The sequence below is a fragment of the Arachis stenosperma genome, chromosome 9 (genome assembly GCF_014773155.1).
Source record: "Arachis stenosperma cultivar V10309 chromosome 9, arast.V10309.gnm1.PFL2, whole genome shotgun sequence".
Taxonomy (NCBI): Eukaryota; Viridiplantae; Streptophyta; class Magnoliopsida; order Fabales; family Fabaceae; genus Arachis; species Arachis stenosperma.
The window spans coordinates 57491775-57500779 of record NC_080385.1 but is presented as its reverse complement, the minus strand read 5'-3'; positions in this window follow the sequence as shown (position 1 = coordinate 57500779).

Below are 9005 nucleotides of genomic sequence, written 5' to 3'. Positions count from 1 at the left end.
GAAGATGCCTACGCGTTGCTTAACTCATTCACGCGTACGCGTGGAGTGCGCACACGCGTCGATTCCCCGGTGCAACTAATACCCAATGCACGCCCTGTTCCGCCTTACTTTTCCTTTTCATTTTAATCTTCCATCTCTTTCATCCCTCACTTCTTCTATCTTCTCCTATCACCCTACCACCCTTGTCTCTGGCCACTCCACCGGCGACCACTGATGACAAGTCATGTTATGCTAGCTTTTCAAGCATTTTTCACTTGTTTCATTAGGTTTTATGCACTTTCTTACATTATAAGTAAGTGATTTAGAGTGAATTTGCATGGTTATGTTAAATCATTCAACCATCCTTTATTTGACACAAAATCATAAGGTTTAAGCTAGAATTAGTTGGTTTTTGAATGATTTATAAACCTTGTGAATTTAGTGATGCTTTGATTGGTTGTTTTGATTACTTGTAGCTGAAGAAAAGAAAGAAAAAAGGAAAGCGTGCCCTATCAAAGCGTGGCCTAAGACATACAAGCGTGGCACTCACTCAAGGAAGCAAGCATAGTGCTGGAAGAATGAGCGTAGCGCTCAAAAAGTGAACGCTAGAGACCAAGCACCCAACACCAAAAGCAAAAGGCAAGGGCGTGTGTTGATTTTTGTAACTGAGCGCCCAAGGGAACCAAAATTCATAAGGCAAAAGCATGGCACTCAGTTAACTTAGTTAACTTTTTCATGGCCTCCTCATGAAGAAAGCAAGGCACAATATCAAGGAAAGGTGGAACCAGGATTCGAAATGGGGACCTTGTGCTAGCAAGGAAGGAGCGCTAGTGTGCATGGGAATTGGCACAAATGGGAGAGCTAGGATTCGAAGGGGGAGTCCCACCCAAAGCTTGTAGTGCTACGTTAAAATAATGAACTGAGTGCTATGGGAAGCTTGGCACGAACCCAACAACAAAGTAAAGGAAGCGCTACGTTTGGTTAATTCACTGAGCGCTCCCCTGGGAGGTAGCCTTGGTTCACTTTCAATTAAAAAAACCAATTTAGATCCAATTCTTCACCAATTTTGAAAAGCCCACTCCAAAGTCTGAAGATCAAAATTAGAAAGTGTATAAATAGGAGTTAGTTTGATTTGTATAGGATCTTCCTTCATTTTTTTTAGTTTGCACTTTTTGCTCACTTTTCAATTTTAGCTTTAGCTCATTTTTAGTTTTCATTTTTCCTTTGAATTTGGGAATTGGGATCAAAATCTAGTTTTCTTTTCTGATTGTTCTTACTTTGGCAACTTCTACTTTCTGTTTTGAATTTTGGATTGAGATTAAAGGAATTATGTTTCAATTCTTGATCTAAAATTCCTTTTTGTTCTTCTTCTGCATAATTCTGAGAATTGAAAAATTTGATCCAACTTTCACTTACTGTTTTCATCTACATTTCTTCTGTAATTTATTTTCTATTTGATCAAGGAAGGAATTGAGATCTAGATCTACCTGATAGTCTCATTGATCCCCTGAGATCTTCAATTTCTCTTTTAGATTTCACAATTGAGCTAAATTTACTTTCTGTTTTGTTCTTCAAGCAATTTTACCTTTCTGTTTAGATTTCCTGCAACTTATTTTATCTTCTACTTCTCTGATTAATTGCTCTTTACATTCTCTTATTGAATTCTGAATCCCAGCTCCCACATTCCTTTACTATTCAAGAAATTTACATTTCTTGCGATCTAAGCTTCAGTCATTTACGTTACTTGCACTTTAAGATTCAGCTCTTTTATTTCTTCTGTACCTTTAGATTCTATCAAATTCCCCTCTCCCTTCTATTTTCATGCAATGTATATTCTGTTGGTCACGATTCACTCAAATTATCACTTGTTTGCTTGACTAAATCAGCCACCTAACTAAAATTGCTCAATCCTTCAATCCCTATGGGATCGACCTCACTCATGTGAGTTATTTCTACTTGATGCGACCCGGTACACTTGCTGGTGAGTTTTGTGTTGGAATCTAATTTCCACTCATCAAGTTTTTGGCGCCGTTACCAGGGATTAACTAGATTGACAATGATTAAGTAAGGTGGTGGTCTAGATTAAGCATTTTATTTTTATTTTTTTTACTAAGCACATTAACTGTTTGACATATTGTGTCACGTAACCCTCTAACCACATTCTAGCATTAGAATGTCCAAGCTTCATTTGGTTTGTTTGTGATTTTTGCAAGTCATGGAGGCTGAGGTGCGTGAAGAGGGAGTGAACAACAATGCTCAACCTGCAAGAAGGGTGTTGGCCTCCTACACTATCCTCAATCCTAAACATTATGGGAGCAGCATCCTCACCCCAAATCTTCATGCAAATGATTTTTAGTTGAAGCCTCAATTAATCACTTTGGTACAGAACAATTGTGCTTATGGAGGTGGCCCTATTGAAGACCCCAACCAATATTTGTCTATTTTTTTGAGGATTTGGGGTACATCCTAACATCTACAAGTTACTTCTATTCCTATTTTCTTTGAGAGATAATGCTACTCAATGGCTGGAAACTTTTTCCAAGGAGAGCAGCAACAATTAGGCTGATTTGGTGGGCAAATTCCTAGCCAAGTTCTACCCACCTCAGAGGATCATCAAGCTGAAAACAGAGGTGCAAACCTTCATACAAAAGGAAGGAGAATCACTCTATGAGGCATGGGAACGATATAAGGCCCTGATAAGGAAATGTCCACCTAAGATGTTCAGTGAGTGGGTGAAACTTCAAAACTTTTATGAAGGATTGACCTTGAAATCAAGAAAAGCATTAGATTACTCCTCTGGAGGTTCACTTCAGATGATGAAAATTGCCCAAGAAGCACAAGATCTCATTGATATGGTGGCCAACAATCAATATTTTTACTCATCAGAGAGGCACCATGACACAAATCCAAAGAGGGGAGCGATGGAACTTGAAGGAGTAAGTGCAATGCTGACTTAGGACAAGCAGATGCATCAACAACTTCAGCAACAGATAGAGATGATTACTAAGAGAATTGATGGACTCCAACTTGCTGCGATGAATACAAAAGGCCAATCTCAAATCTCACATGGATGGAATCAATCTGAAGGAGGTATTGGGACACTCAGCTATGAGCAACAAGGGCCTGAACAGTTACAATACATGAACAATACATCAAGTTCATGCCAAAAAGACTTCCACGATGATGCACACAATCCATCCTAGAGAACTCATTCTAACGTGAGGTGGGGTAAGCATCAGAATTAGGGACAAAGGGACTTCAATCTAACATTTTTGGCAACACAAACAAACACAATCAATCCCCTACTAACAACAACCACTACACACAACTATAAGACACACATACCCAACCACTTAACCCCCCAAAACAACTTCTCCATACCACTTAATCCACAAAACAACTCCTCCAATTTTTCAAACAATTTCCACCAACAACCATCACAACCCACAAAGCCCCATCCAAAATCTCAAAGGATCTCTAACTTAGTGATGCCAGGGCATCTAGGCCAGTTACACTGACCTTTTCTTTATTGTTTTAGGGTAGTTTCATGCATTTTCTTAGTGAATAAGGCAAGTTTTGGATGAAAATACACTTACACCTTGATTCAAGCAAACATTGTGAATTTTACATGATTTCATGAGGATTATGCAAGGATTGAATGATAAATTGGATAATGCATGAACTCAAAACTTGGACTAGAGCTTTGATGCACTTTATTTGCTTGATTTCAGGACAAAAGAAGCAAGGAAGAGCCACGTTAGTATCCACATTAATCTAATTAATGTGACCACTAACGTGGAATGGGAATGAGCTTGCAACGTTAATGAGAAAAGTGATCGCCAATAACGTCTTCGAAGCCATCATAGCCCACGTTAATTGCCACGTTAACTACAATAATGTAGTAGTTAACGTGGAGGAAAAGGGAGCTCTAGCATTAGTGGTAAAAGTGAATACCACTAATGCTCCAAATTGGTAATTGGCCACGTTAAGAGTCACGTTAACTCAGTTAACGTGAACTTTAACATGAAAGGGGAAGACAATGCCAACGTTAGTGACACTCACCTTTGTCACTAACGTTGGATTAAGCCAACATTGCCCACGTTAGTGGTCACGTTAAGACCACTAACGTGAGAGATAACGTGGAGCTAAGCATGATAAGCCAACGTTAGTGACACTCACCTTTGTCAGTAACGTTGGAGATGGCATTCACTACCACATTAGTGGCCACGTTAATCTAATTAACGTGAGCTCTAACGTGGGAAGGAGGGGCGTTTGGAGCGTTAGTGACAAAGGTAAGTGTCACAAATGCTCTCGAAGCTTAGGCATGCCCACGTTAAGAGTCACGTTAGTTATACTAACGTGAACTTTAACGTAGGGAAAGGGGGCACAAGGCAACGTTATTGGAAAAGGTGATTCCCAATAACGTTCGTGAAGGACTAAGAAGCAACGTTAGTGGTCACGTTAGTGCCACTAACGTTGAAGTTAACGTTGATCATTTTGGGTAGGAACGTTAGTGGAAAAGGTGATTGTCACCAACGTTCCTGAACCCACATCCTCACTTAACATTGACGCCACTAACGTCCTAACTAATGCCCATGCCTAACTCACACTTTTTCTACAAACAAAGCTGAGCCCACTGAAGATTGTAACTGCTTCAACTCAAGATCAAAGGCCCATATCCAAGACTTGGAGAACTCACTAGAAGATAAAGAAGAATAGTATATATAGGAGTAGCTTTGAACTATTAAGGAGCTTTTACACTTTTGAGAACTACACTCTATATATTTACTGTATGTATTCTGTTCTACCTTTTTTCGTTTCCATTTCCAGAGCTATGAACAACTAAATCCCTTTCATTGGGTTACGGAGCTCTGTTGTAATTTGATGGATCAATTATAGTTTTCATTGAAAGATTTTGATCTTAATCTAATTTTTAGTTGTCTTGGAAAAGAAACTCTCCATAATTGGATCTCCTCTGAGCCTTGGAAAAGGGATGAGAAGATCATGCTAGAAATGCTTTCTCATGTTGGACGAAATTGGGGTTTGGGCGGATATAGTGACATGTAATCCTCCCAACACTTTGATTTGGAAATACATGTGGTATAATCAGTGACCACACTTCATCTCTTCCCATGAGCAATTAAATCAAGGAATTGGGCAATTTTTCAAGCTTAGAGAGATTGGATTGCCAAGGAATTGGGATCCAATCACTTAAGATTGCCAAGGAGATCAATGAATGCATTGATTGAGGAAGAGATGAAAATGAACTTGATCCGGAGAATGCAACATCTCCTAAGCCCAATGAATCCACATCTCTGATCTTACCCATTCTCTTTACTTTCTGCCATTTATTTCCATGTTCATCTTCCCAAATTTCCATTTACGATTCTGCACTTTATTTTCTGCAATTTATTTTCCCGCCATTTAATTTCCTGTAAATCTCAACTACATTCTGTTTAGCTCAACTAGCACACTCTTCCAACTAAAGTTGTTTGACCAATCAATCCCTGTGGAATTCGACCTCACTCTATTGTGAGTTTTTACTTGACGACAATTCGGTATACTTGCCTAAGAGAAATTTGTTGAGAGACAAGTTTTCGTGCATCAAGTTTATGGCGCCGTTGCCGGAGATTGATTTTGTATCAACAATGATTAAGTTGGAAGTTCACTAGATTGAGCATTTTTCTTTTGTTTGTTTATTTTATCTAGTCATTTACCTTCAGTTTATTTAGTTTCTTCCTCACCCTCTCACCCCTCGTTATTTTTTTCTTTGTTATTATCTACAATTCTGCTCATTAACCCACTAACTGTTTGATAATTTGCACCACTCACACTAACAGCCACTCTAACAAGAATAATCACTTCGTTTAATTTCCTGTTGTGTGCTCTATTAGTTGTATGATAGGGAGAAGAAGCGGAGCTTCAACTTCCTTTGATTCGGAACCTGAGAGGACCCTCTGTAGATTACTGAGGGAAGCAAGAGGGAAAACAGTTGTTGGTGCTGAGGAAGAGGAAGAGTACTTTGAAACAAACATGGAGGAGAACTTGGAAAACAACCATGAAGGAGAAGCTCACAACCATGCCAGAGAAGGCCTTGTGAATCATGCTGGGCAAGAAAGGAGAGTTTTAGGCTCTTACATCAATCCAAATCTAGGAAATTGTGGAAGTAGCATCCAGAAGCCAACCATACATGCCAATAACTTTGAATTGAAACCCCAGCTCATCACCCTTGTTCAAAACAATTGCTCATTTGGAGGAAGTACCCAAGAAGACCCCAATCGACATCTAACCACCTTCCTAAGAATATGTGACACCGTGAAGTCTAATGGTGTTCATCCGGATGTCTATAGATTGCTTTTGTTCCCTTTCTCACTCAGGGACAAAGCATCTAAGTGGCTGGAGTCCTTCCCGAAGGAGAGCTTAACGAATTGGGAGGACGTGGTAAACAAGTTTTTGGCAAGATTCTACCCCCCTCAAAGAATTAATAGGCTGAGAGCTGAGGTGCAAACTTTCAGGCAACAAGATGATGAGACTCTTTATGAGGCATGTGAGAGGTTTAAGGACTTAACAAGAAGATGCCCACCAGACATGTTCAATGAATAGGTTCAACTACACATCTTCTATGAAGGTCTTTCTTATGAGTCAAAACAGGCCATAGACCATTCATCAGGGGGCTTTATAAACAAGAAGAAAACCATTGAAGAAGCCATAGATGTCATTGAGACTGTCGCTGAGAATGACTACTTCTATGCTTCTGAAAGAAGCAATACTCAAGGAGTAATGGACCTGAACCACATGGATGCATTGCTGGCTCAAAATAAGATGATCACCAAGCAGCTAGAAGATCTCACCAAGAAGGTGGAAGAAAACTAAGTCGCAGCAGTCATCACCTCATCACTAGCTCAAGAAGGAGTGAATGCAGGAGAAGAAGGTAACTAGGAACAAGCCAACTATGTTGGAAACTCACCAAGACAGACCCATGATCCATACTCCAAAACTTATAATTTTGGTTGGAGAAACCACCCTAACTTTGGGTGGGGAAATCAGCAAGACCAAGGGCAAGACCAGAGATGCCACAACCACAATCCCAACAACAATGTAACTCACCAACATACCTCATAGAGATCCTATCAATACCCACCTAATTACCCTTCTGAACTACCTAATCTCAACCCACCATCACCAACCGAAGATAGACTTTCCAGAATTGAGACTCTACTTGAAGACATATGTAAGGAAGTCCAAGACAACAGAGTGTTCAAGGATAAAGTGCGAGCCAACACAAAAACCCAGGGAGACACCATCAAGAGACTGGAGTCCCAAGTGGGGTATCTATCTCAATAATTTCCCAAACCCACTGATAGTTTCCCAAGTGACACAGAGAAGAACCCAAGAGGAGAAACAAAGAAGATAAGGTAGGAAGAATGCAAGATGATCACTATAAGTGATGAGAGGAGTGTGGAGGAAGTGCACACACAAATAGAACAACTCCAAGACATTTCAAAGGAAAATCATGAAGAAGGAAACCATACACCCCAGCCCATACACAGGGAGGAGCTAAAGAAAGGGGAGACCCTAAACCTATATGCACCCTTTCCCCAAAGGCTCAAAGGTGGAGTAGCAAGGAGAATGTATTCAAGGTTCCTCGACATGTTTGCATCTCTTGATGTAAATATACCATTCATTAAGGCCCTCCAACAAATGCCTTCCTATATCAAGTACATAAAGGAGCTGCTGGCCAAAAAGAGTTCATTGAAGGGTAGGCAAACAATAAAGATGAACAGGGAGTGCAGTGCTCTCATTCAAACAGAGCCACCTACAAAGAAGAAGGATCCAGGGAGTTTTCGCATTCCCTGTGCTATTGGAGAGACAATGATTAATAAAGGGCTCTGTGACCTGGGAGCAAGTATCAACTTAATGCCTCTGTCCCTCATGAAAAAGCTTCAAATTAATGAGCTAACACCCAGAGACGTAATCATCAAATTGGCGGACAAAACTAAAAAATAGGAAATAGGAGTGGTTGAGAACGTGTTAGTGAAGGTTAGGAACTACTTCATGCCCACGAACTTTGTTATCCTGGAAATGGAAGAGAATCCCATCCATCCCATCATCCTGGGGAGGGCATTCTTAGCCACAGCCAGGGCACTTATAGATGTGGAGCGAGGAGAACTCATCTTGAGAATACATGATGAACACCTCACCTTCAATGTCTTCAAACCCTCACAAGAAGCAGATCATGATAACAAAGAGTCAAGGGAAGACCACAGTAAGGAGCTAATGGAAGAGACAAGCATAGGAGCACAAGAACCACACCTGAGACCCCCTATGTTTGACAAGCAATGTGGTTGGAAGGGACAATAGCCAAGTGTGATCCAAGAGGAACTAGACCCATCGGAGTCATATGAGACAAATAACAAAACCCTTCTGAAAGAAGAAACCACAAGGAGCAAGGTGCCATCAGGGAACACAAGGAAAAAGGCCTCAAGGGGATGGAGAAACAAGAAGATCCCTACAGAGGATTTCTCTCCAGGAGATGAAGTGGTTTCTGCCTATTTTCCATCTATCCCACCTCATCTCCCCACCATTCCATCTCAGCTACCTCATGTGTACACCATCAACAAAATCTTGTCCTTAGAACATGTGGAGCTTTTCAACAAAGCCAATGGAGACAAATTCACTGCAAGAGGGGAAGATTTGAAGCACCACCAACCACCCTGACAAAGGCTAAACATCAAGCTAATGACGCTAAATAAGCGCTTCATGGGAGGCAACCCAGGTTTTATATCCTTTCCTTTAATCCCTTAATAGTAGTTAATAAAGTAAGTTCATGAATTCTAAATCAACTTTGACGAACACTTAGAAGAATCTTTATATGCAGCATATAGTGAACAACAAGTTTGGTGTTCAAGGCATATTAAGATGGCATGAACACACCCCATATCATGTTAATCTTAGAGTCTTGATCAAACCCTTTCACACCACATGATTACAAGGTATGACGATGTAAAGGATGAGTTAGCACGAGT